This window comes from Staurois parvus, unplaced genomic scaffold (assembly GCF_062004578.1).
Source record: "Staurois parvus isolate SC_StPar_1 unplaced genomic scaffold, SC_StPar_1.0 ptg000432l, whole genome shotgun sequence".
Taxonomy (NCBI): Eukaryota; Metazoa; Chordata; class Amphibia; order Anura; family Ranidae; genus Staurois; species Staurois parvus.
In genome coordinates, this window is record NW_028318228.1 from 2,896,478 (window position 1) to 2,907,076 (window position 10,599).

General features: G+C 46.4%; 8 non-coding genes across 8 annotated transcripts; all 8 read right to left on the bottom strand.

Annotated features, from left to right (window-relative positions):
• Positions 1 to 98: 98 nt before the first annotated feature.
• LOC149454274 (5S ribosomal RNA) lies at positions 99 to 217 on the bottom strand. Its single transcript, XR_016314312.1, has one exon. It is a non-coding gene; the product is annotated as a 5S ribosomal RNA (ribosomal RNA).
• Position 218: 1 nt separating this feature from the next.
• LOC149454275 (5S ribosomal RNA) lies at positions 219 to 337 on the bottom strand. Its single transcript, XR_016314253.1, has one exon. It is a non-coding gene; the product is annotated as a 5S ribosomal RNA (ribosomal RNA).
• A 3,097-nt stretch (positions 338 to 3,434) lies between these two features.
• On the bottom strand, positions 3,435 to 3,553 carry LOC149454276 (5S ribosomal RNA). The gene has a single exon (XR_016314313.1). It is a non-coding gene; the product is annotated as a 5S ribosomal RNA (ribosomal RNA).
• A 1-nt stretch (position 3,554) lies between these two features.
• On the bottom strand, positions 3,555 to 3,673 carry LOC149454277 (5S ribosomal RNA). Its single transcript, XR_016314255.1, has one exon. It is a non-coding gene; the product is annotated as a 5S ribosomal RNA (ribosomal RNA).
• A 3,098-nt stretch (positions 3,674 to 6,771) lies between these two features.
• LOC149454278 (5S ribosomal RNA) lies at positions 6,772 to 6,890 on the bottom strand. The gene has a single exon (XR_016314314.1). It is a non-coding gene; the product is annotated as a 5S ribosomal RNA (ribosomal RNA).
• A 1-nt stretch (position 6,891) lies between these two features.
• Positions 6,892 to 7,010, bottom strand: LOC149454279 (5S ribosomal RNA). Its single transcript, XR_016314256.1, has one exon. It is a non-coding gene; the product is annotated as a 5S ribosomal RNA (ribosomal RNA).
• A 3,096-nt stretch (positions 7,011 to 10,106) lies between these two features.
• Positions 10,107 to 10,225, bottom strand: LOC149454280 (5S ribosomal RNA). The gene has a single exon (XR_016314315.1). It is a non-coding gene; the product is annotated as a 5S ribosomal RNA (ribosomal RNA).
• Position 10,226: 1 nt separating this feature from the next.
• LOC149454281 (5S ribosomal RNA) lies at positions 10,227 to 10,345 on the bottom strand. Its single transcript, XR_016314257.1, has one exon. It is a non-coding gene; the product is annotated as a 5S ribosomal RNA (ribosomal RNA).
• Positions 10,346 to 10,599: the final 254 nt, after the last annotated feature.

Consider the following 10,599-nt stretch of genomic DNA (forward strand, 5'->3'; position numbering starts at 1 on the left):
TCTCCCATACAGCACAGAACGACAAGGCTCTCTAACGTCCGCATCGAGTATGCCACGCCCAACCGGTTTCGTCACACTGACGTCATCAAGGGGCGGATAGCCTACAGCACCTGGTATTCCCAGGCGGTCTCCCATCCAGGTACTAACCAGGCCCTACCCTGCTTGGCTTCCGAGATCAGACGAGATCGGGCGTATTCAGGGTGATGTGGCCGTAGGCTAGCCTACAGCACCTGGTATTCCCAGGCGGTCTCCCATCCAGGTACTAACTAGGCCCTACCCTGCTTAGCTTCCGAGATCAGACGAGATCGGGCGCATTCAGGGTGATGTGGCCGTAGGCTAGCCTACAGCACCTGGTATTCCCAGGCGGTAGATAATCAAGAACTGACCCCTTAGGGTGGGCCCACTGCCTGGAGGACCCTGCGTCCGAATGCCTGCTCCCTATTTGACAGGACATCTAGGCGGTAATGCTTGACGAAGGTAGAGAACTTTGACCAGGTGGCTGCCTTACAGATCTCCGGCGAAGCCCCGGCCCTCTCTGCCCAAGAAGCTGCTAAGGATTCTTGGGCAGATTCTTCCAAAGGCTCAAAAGGCTTGCGGATGAAAGCCTTCAGGTCTAAGGATAGGTCCCAAACTGGACAAGTCTTGACCCTCATTGGTCTTGACTTGGAAAGAGACCTGAAGAAGTCCACAACAAAAAGGATTCTGCTGCAGGGGGACCTGCAGAAAAATGCTTAGGGCCGAAGCCTGTAACTTTAGTGTGCTGATCGAGAGACCTCGATCTGTCCCTTCCTGAAAAAAATCCAAGACTGCCGGAATGTCTGGGGGCCCCTGCCGCTGACCCGAAAACCATGATCACTGCCTGAGTGCATGACTGATGAGTGCATTTGCGCGTGACTGATGAGTGGATTTGCCTTTGCGCACAAGCACAAGGGAATGAGAGCACTTGGATTTTTTTTTTTTTTTACACTGTCACTTTAATTTCTTTTTATCAATTTTATTGCTGTCACAAGAAATGTAAATGTCCCTTGTGACAACAATAGGCATGTGACAGGTACTCTTTATGGAGGGTTCTGAGGTCAATAAGACCCCAAATCCCTTTTCTTCCCTTAAAAGTATTTGATCACATGCTTTTCATTTTTAAAAATGGTGCCGTTTACATCCAGATAAATAGGAAGTGATGTAAGGTCATCGTTTCCAGTTCACTATATCACAGAGCCGAACGGAGCGGTTCCCCTCCTCGGTCGGCTCTGTGATCAGCCGGCAGAAGCGTGGACTGGTTGATTGGTTGTCTCGGTGGAGGTGTCCCCTCCAGCTGCTTGTTTTTAGACCGTCGTCTCTAAAAAACGGTATCGGGATGATGCCTGCATGAAGCTACATGTATCATCCCAGTACAACCACTTAACACCAAATGGCATACATGGACGTGATTTGGCATCAAGCAGTGAAAGGCAAGTATACCAGAAGGGAGCCCATTCCTCCCATTAGAAACCCAGCAGGACCACAATGGCACCTGAAGGCGTACAATGTGTCTCCACAGCAAATCTAGTGAGCAAGCTATAAAAAAAAATGACAACAATCCCAATTTATAACTAGCTATTGAAGGTGCACATGGAAGGCATGGCACAGTTCAAACAGAAAATATCCCAGCACACTTATCAGCTAGCTTGAAAAAGAAAAATTGACTCAACCTAATAATTCCATTAAAAACAGAGATTTTAGTTGCAGACATTTGCAAATGTATGTGGAAGCCGCACTGCCTCACCAAGGCTCCTCTGTAAAGTGCGGTCCAACTCATAAATGTGAGAGTCTTCCTGTTGGAGCATTCACAACAGAAATAAAAATGGAACCAAACGGAGCGATATACTCATGTTTCCGCCAACAATCCTCTCTTGCATCTTTTCCATCTTCATTGGCTGGCATGAGATGACATCACTTCTGCGCATGCACAGGAGCTAGTCATTCTTACACACAGAGACTGGCCCGGAGCCGTAGGCTGAGCTGTGCATGTGCAGATCTGGTTACAGAGCTGAAGATGACATCGCGCAGGCAAGTAGAGGCATTTAACTGCTTGCCATCCAGCCACTGTGGAAAAATGGCCACAAGGTGGCACCACTGGGCAAAATCATGCTTAAAACGTGATATTGCAAAACAAGTAGGGGGTGCACACGAGGCACGCAACCGCCCTACCCGTGCTGCAATAAAACGGGCAGCGGTTTATCACTTTTCAGGCCAACTTTGACCATCCACCTCTCTAACAACAGTGGCTTTTGTGTAAAGAAGGATGGGTTGACCACGCCCATGGGAAAACCACGCTTTAGGCGAACAGGTCCTGCTGTCTATCCTCCGTAAAGGGGTACACCTTCTTCCCCGTTTTACAGTCGAGCGTGCGCACACAGACGGGACAGCAGTAAAGAGCTTTGTAGTATTTTGAGGGGGAGTTTACTAAAAAGGGAGAAGACAGAATCTGTCTGTATGGCAACCACTCAGCTCCTTGTGTCCATTTCAAACCTTCACTCAACAAGCTGAAGTGAGAAGCTGATTGCTTACGATGCAAAACTACTCCGGATCCTGTCTGCACCCATTTTAAGTAAATTCCCCTCGAGGTAGCCCAAAGGAGGACTGTCTACAAGCTCTCTTTAGCCCATTGCACAGTAAGTCCATGAACTTTAGAATTTAGATAACCACAGTAACCTACGGAAACAAATCTATATCTGCTCATATAGGAAAAGAATTGTGTTTGTGACTTTTCATCTTAAGAACATTCCTTTAATTTACTAATTGGTCAATTTGATGTTTGTTTTGAAATGCATGCGCTAATAACAAACTTATATAAAGGTGTATATCCTCATCCAAAAACATTTAGTGTTTAAAATAAATAATTATAGTGTCCAAACATAAATTAGTGTCCAAAAAATATATATATATATCTTCAGTGACTTGAACCAATTGTGAAAAATCCACCACCAAAGGAGATTAAATGAACTCACCAGAGCTAATGGCTGGTCAGATTATAAACCAGCAACAGCGCTTGTGCTCTGGGAGCAATGAACCCGATGTCCAAATAGATATGGTGATGTTTCAGATACTTCCAGATAATAATAATCACAAACAACTTTGCAGCCCAAGCTCTTATGATGAACTTCTCCATTCTTTCTCATACCTCCATGAGAGCATGCAGTACACTCAGGGAAAAAAGAGAACAGAATGGTGCAATACGTTTTTTTCATTTATATCTTTAATAAAAAAGGTATAAGGAAACTCACAAACAAGGTGTCTAATAGACACCAGCTTCAATTGCAAAACAAGGTGAGATACAGTTACCGCTCACCGCGGATCTCTCCCATACAGCACAGAACGACAAGGCTCTCTAACGTCCGCATCGAGTATGCCACGCCCAACCGGTTTCGTCACACTGACGTCATCAAGGGGCGGATAGCCTACAGCACCTGGTATTCCCAGGCGGTCTCCCATCCAGGTACTAACCAGGCCCTACCCTGCTTGGCTTCCGAGATCAGACGAGATCGGGCGTATTCAGGGTGATGTGGCCGTAGGCTAGCCTACAGCACCTGGTATTCCCAGGCGGTCTCCCATCCAGGTACTAACTAGGCCCTACCCTGCTTAGCTTCCGAGATCAGACGAGATCGGGCGCATTCAGGGTGATGTGGCCGTAGGCTAGCCTACAGCACCTGGTATTCCCAGGCGGTAGATAATCAAGAACTGACCCCTTAGGGTGGGCCCACTGCCTGGAGGACCCTGCGTCCGAATGCCTGCTCCCTATTTGACAGGACATCTAGGCGGTAATGCTTGACGAAGGTAGAGAACTTTGACCAGGTGGCTGCCTTACAGATCTCCGGCGAAGCCCCGGCCCTCTCTGCCCAAGAAGCTGCTAAGGATTCTTGGGCAGATTCTTCCAAAGGCTCAAAAGGCTTGCGGATGAAAGCCTTCAGGTCTAAGGATAGGTCCCAAACTGGACAAGTCTTGACCCTCATTGGTCTTGACTTGGAAAGAGACCTGAAGAAGTCCACAACAAAAAGGATTCTGCTGCAGGGGGACCTGCAGAAAAATGCTTAGGGCCGAAGCCTGTACCTTTAGTGTGCTGATCGAGAGACCTCGATCTGTCCCTTCCTGAAAAAAATCCAAGACTGCCGGAATGTCTGAAGGCCCCTGCCGCTGACCCAAAAAACATGATCACTGCCTGAGTGCATGACTGATGAGTGCATTTGCGCGTGACTGATGAGTGGATTTGCCTTTGCGCACAAGCACAAGGGAATGAGAGCACTTGGATTTTTTTTTTTTTTACACTGTCACTTTAATTTCTTTTTATCAATTTTATTGCTGTCACAAGAAATGTAAATGTCCCTTGTGACAACAATAGGCATGTGACAGGTACTCTTTATGGAGGGTTCTGAGGTCAATAAGACCCCAAATCCCTTTTCTTCCCTTAAAAGTATTTGATCACATGCTTTTCATTTTTAAAAATGGTGCCGTTTACATCCAGATAAATAGGAAGTGATGTAAGGTCATCGTTTCCAGTTCACTATATCACAGAGCCGAACGGAGCGGTTCCCCTCCTCGGTCGGCTCTGTGATCAGCCGGCAGAAGCGTGGACTGGTTGATTGGTTGTCTCGGTGGAGGTGTCCCCTCCAGCTGCTTGTTTTTAGACCGTCGTCTCTAAAAAACGGTATCGGGATGATGCCTGCATGAAGCTACATGTATCATCCCAGTACAACCACTTAACACCAAATGGCATACATGGACGTGATTTGGCATCAAGCAGTGAAAGGCAAGTATACCAGAAGGGAGCCCATTCCTCCCATTAGAAACCCAGCAGGACCACAATGGCACCTGAAGGCGTACAATGTGTCTCCACAGCAAATCTAGTGAGCAAGCTATAAAAAAAAAATGACAACAATCCCAATTTATAACTAGCTATTGAAGGTGCACATGGAAGGCATGGCACAGTTCAAACAGAAAATATCCCAGCACACTTATCAGCTAGCTTGAAAAAGAAAAATTGACTCAACCTAATAATTCCATTAAAAACAGAGATTTTAGTTGCAGACATTTGCAAATGTATGTGGAAGCCGCACTGCCTCACCAAGGCTCCTCTGTAAAGTGCGGTCCAACTCATAAATGTGAGAGTCTTCCTGTTGGAGCATTCACAACAGAAATAAAAATGGAACCAAACGGAGCGATATACTCATGTTTCCGCCAACAATCCTCTCTTGCATCTTTTCCACCTTCATTGGCTGGCATGAGATGACATCACTTCTGCGCATGCACAGGAGCTAGTCATTCTTACACACAGAGACTGGCCCGGAGCCGTAGGCTGAGCTGTGCATGTGCAGATCTGGTTACAGAGCTGAAGATGACATCGCGCAGGCAAGTAGAGGCATTTAACTGCTTGCCATCCAGCCACTGTGGAAAAATGGCCACAAGGTGGCACCACTGGGCAAAATCATGCTTAAAACGTGATATTGCAAAACAAGTAGGGGGTGCACACGAGGCACGCAACCGCCCTACCCGTGCTGCAATAAAACGGGCAGCGGTTTATCACTTTTCAGGCCAACTTTGACCATCCACCTCCCTAACAACAGTGGCTTTTGTGTAAAGAAGGATGGGTTGACCACGCCCATGGGAAAACCACGCTTTAGGCGAACAGGTCCTGCTGTCTATCCTCCGTAAAGGGGTACACCTTCTTCCCCGTTTTACAGTCGAGCGTGCGCACACAGACGGGACAGCAGTAAAGAGCTTTGTAGTATTTTGAGGGGGAGTTTACTAAAAAGGGAGAAGACAGAATCTGTCTGTATGGCAACCACTCAGCTCCTTGTGTCCATTTCAAACCTTCACTCAACAAGCTGAAGTGAGAAGCTGATTGCTTACGATGCAAAACTACTTCGGATCCTGTCTGCACCCATTTTAAGTAAATTCCCCTCGAGGTAGCCCAAAGGAGGACTGTCTACAAGCTCTCTTTAGCCCATTGCACAGTAAGTCCATGAACTTTAGAATTTAGATAACCACAGTAACCTACGGAAACAAATCTATATCTGCTCATATAGGAAAAGAATTGTGTTTGTGACTTTTCATCTTAAGAACATTCCTTTAATTTACTAATTGGTCAATTTGATGTTTGTTTTGAAATGCATGCGCTAATAACAAACTTATATAAAAGGTGTATATCCTCATCCAAAAACATTTAGTGTTTAAAATAAATAATTATAGTGTCCAAACATAAATTAGTGTCCAAAAAATATATATATATATCTTCAGTGACTTGAACCAATTGTGAAAAATCCACCACCAAAGGAGATTAAATGAACTCACCAGAGCTAATGGCTGGTCAGATTATAAACCAGCAACAGCGCTTGTGCTCTGGGAGCAATGAACCCGATGTCCAAATAGATATGGTGATGTTTCAGATACTTCCAGATAATAATAATCACAAACAACTTTGCAGCCCAAGCTCTTATGATGAACTTCTCCACTCTTTCTCATACCTCCATGAGAGCATGCAGTACACTCAGGGAAAAAAGAGAACAGAATGGTGCAATACGTTTTTTTCATTTATATCTTTAATAAAAAAGGTATAAGGAAACTCACAAACAAGGTGTCTAATAGACACCAGCTTCAATTGCAAAACAAGGTGAGATACAGTTACCGCTCACCGCGGATCTCTCCCATACAGCACAGAACGACAAGGCTCTCTAACGTCCGCATCGAGTATGCCACGCCCAACCGGTTTCGTCACACTGACGTCATCAAGGGGCGGATAGCCTACAGCACCTGGTATTCCCAGGCGGTCTCCCATCCAGGTACTAACCAGGCCCTACCCTGCTTGGCTTCCGAGATCAGACGAGATCGGGCGTATTCAGGGTGATGTGGCCGTAGGCTAGCCTACAGCACCTGGTATTCCCAGGCGGTCTCCCATCCAGGTACTAACTAGGCCCTACCCTGCTTAGCTTCCGAGATCAGACGAGATCGGGCGCATTCAGGGTGATGTGGCCGTAGGCTAGCCTACAGCACCTGGTATTCCCAGGCGGTAGATAATCAAGAACTGACCCCTTAGGGTGGGCCCACTGCCTGGAGGACCCTGCGTCCGAATGCCTGCTCCCTATTTGACAGGACATCTAGGCGGTAATGCTTGACGAAGGTAGAGAACTTTGACCAGGTGGCTGCCTTACAGATCTCTGGCGAAGCCCCGGCCCTCTCTGCCCAAGAAGCTGCTAAGGATTCTTGGGCAGATTCTTCCAAAGGCTCAAAAGGCTTGCGGATGAAAGCCTTCAGGTCTAAGGATAGGTCCCAAACTGGACAAGTCTTGACCCTCATTGGTCTTGACTTGGAAAGAGACCTGAAGAAGTCCACAACAAAAAGGATTCTGCTGCAGGGGGACCTGCAGAAAAATGCTTAGGGCCGAAGCCTGTAACTTTAGTGTGCTGATCGAGAGACCTCGATCTGTCCCTTCCTGAAAAAAATCCAAGACTGCCGGAATGTCTGGGGGCCCCTGCCGCTGACCCGAAAACCATGATCACTGCCTGAGTGCATGACTGATGAGTGCATTTGCGCGTGACTGATGAGTGGATTTGCCTTTGCGCACAAGCACAAGGGAATGAGAGCACTTGGATTTTTTTTTTTTTTACACTGTCACTTTAATTTCTTTTTATCAATTTTATTGCTGTCACAAGAAATGTAAATGTCCCTTGTGACAACAATAGGCATGTGACAGGTACTCTTTATGGAGGGTTCTGAGGTCAATAAGACCCCAAATCCCTTTTCTTCCCTTAAAAGTATTTGATCACATGCTTTTCATTTTTAAAAATGGTGCCGTTTACATCCAGATAAATAGGAAGTGATGTAAGGTCATCGTTTCCAGTTCACTATATCACAGAGCCGAACGGAGCGGTTCCCCTCCTCGGTCGGCTCTGTGATCAGCCGGCAGAAGCGTGGACTGGTTGATTGGTTGTCTCGGTGGAGGTGTCCCCTCCAGCTGCTTGTTTTTAGACCGTCGTCTCTAAAAAACGGTATCGGGATGATGCCTGCATGAAGCTACATGTATCATCCCAGTACAACCACTTAACACCAAATGGCATACATGGACGTGATTTGGCATCAAGCAGTGAAAGGCAAGTATACCAGAAGGGAGCCCATTCCTCCCATTAGAAACCCAGCAGGACCACAATGGCACCTGAAGGCGTACAATGTGTCTCCACAGCAAATCTAGTGAGCAAGCTATAAAAAAAAATGACAACAATCCCAATTTATAACTAGCTATTGAAGGTGCACATGGAAGGCATGGCACAGTTCAAACAGAAAATATCCCAGCACACTTATCAGCTAGCTTGAAAAAGAAAAATTGACTCAACCTAATAATTCCATTAAAAACAGAGATTTTAGTTGCAGACATTTGCAAATGTATGTGGAAGCCGCACTGCCTCACCAAGGCTCCTCTGTAAAGTGCGGTCCAACTCATAAATGTGAGAGTCTTCCTGTTGGAGCATTCACAACAGAAATAAAAATGGAACCAAACGGAGCGATATACTCATGTTTCCGCCAACAATCCTCTCTTGCATCTTTTCCATCTTCATTGGCTGGCATGAGATGACATCACTTCTGCGCATGCACAGGAGCTAGTCATTCTTACACACAGAGACTGGCCCGGAGCCGTAGGCTGAGCTGTGCATGTGCAGATCTGGTTACAGAGCTGAAGATGACATCGCGCAGGCAAGTAGAGGCATTTAACTGCTTGCCATCCAGCCACTGTGGAAAAATGGCCACAAGGTGGCACCACTGGGCAAAATCATGCTTAAAACGTGATATTGCAAAACAAGTAGGGGGTGCACACGAGGCACGCAACCGCCCTACCCGTGCTGCAATAAAACGGGCAGCGGTTTATCACTTTTCAGGCCAACTTTGACCATCCACCTCTCTAACAACAGTGGCTTTTGTGTAAAGAAGGATGGGTTGACCACGCCCATGGGAAAACCACGCTTTAGGCGAACAGGTCCTGCTGTCTATCCTCCGTAAAGGGGTACACCTTCTTCCCCGTTTTACAGTCGAGCGTGCGCACACAGACGGGACAGCAGTAAAGAGCTTTGTAGTATTTTGAGGGGGAGTTTACTAAAAAGGGAGAAGACAGAATCTGTCTGTATGGCAACCACTCAGCTCCTTGTGTCCATTTCAAACCTTCACTCAACAAGCTGAAGTGAGAAGCTGATTGCTTACGATGCAAAACTACTCCGGATCCTGTCTGCACCCATTTTAAGTAAATTCCCCTCGAGGTAGCCCAAAGGAGGACTGTCTACAAGCTCTCTTTAGCCCATTGCACAGTAAGTCCATGAACTTTAGAATTTAGATAACCACAGTAACCTACGGAAACAAATCTATATCTGCTCATATAGGAAAAGAATTGTGTTTGTGACTTTTCATCTTAAGAACATTCCTTTAATTTACTAATTGGTCAATTTGATGTTTGTTTTGAAATGCATGCGCTAATAACAAACTTATATAAAGGTGTATATCCTCATCCAAAAACATTTAGTGTTTAAAATAAATAATTATAGTGTCCAAACATAAATTAGTGTCCAAAAAATATATATATATATCTTCAGTGACTTGAACCAATTGTGAAAAATCCACCACCAAAGGAGATTAAATGAACTCACCAGAGCTAATGGCTGGTCAGATTATAAACCAGCAACAGCGCTTGTGCTCTGGGAGCAATGAACCCGATGTCCAAATAGATATGGTGATGTTTCAGATACTTCCAGATAATAATAATCACAAACAACTTTGCAGCCCAAGCTCTTATGATGAACTTCTCCACTCTTTCTCATACCTCCATGAGAGCATGCAGTACACTCAGGGAAAAAAGAGAACAGAATGGTGCAATACGTTTTTTTCATTTATATCTTTAATAAAAAAGGTATAAGGAAACTCACAAACAAGGTGTCTAATAGACACCAGCTTCAATTGCAAAACAAGGTGAGATACAGTTACCGCTCACCGCGGATCTCTCCCATACAGCACAGAACGACAAGGCTCTCTAACGTCCGCATCGAGTATGCCACGCCCAACCGGTTTCGTCACACTGACGTCATCAAGGGGCGGATAGCCTACAGCACCTGGTATTCCCAGGCGGTCTCCCATCCAGGTACTAACCAGGCCCTACCCTGCTTGGCTTCCGAGATCAGACGAGATCGGGCGTATTCAGGGTGATGTGGCCGTAGGCTAGCCTACAGCACCTGGTATTCCCAGGCGGTCTCCCATCCAGGTACTAACTAGGCCCTACCCTGCTTAGCTTCCGAGATCAGACGAGATCGGGCGCATTCAGGGTGATGTGGCCGTAGGCTAGCCTACAGCACCTGGTATTCCCAGGCGGTAGATAATCAAGAACTGACCCCTTAGGGTGGGCCCACTGCCTGGAGGACCCTGCGTCCGAATGCCTGCTCCCTATTTGACAGGACATCTAGGCGGTAATGCTTGACGAAGGTAGAGAACTTTGACCAGGTGGCTGCCTTACAGATCTCCGGCGAAGCCCCGGCCCTCTCTGCCCAAGAAGCTGCTAAGGATTCTTGGGCAGATTCTTCCAAAGGCTCAAAAGGC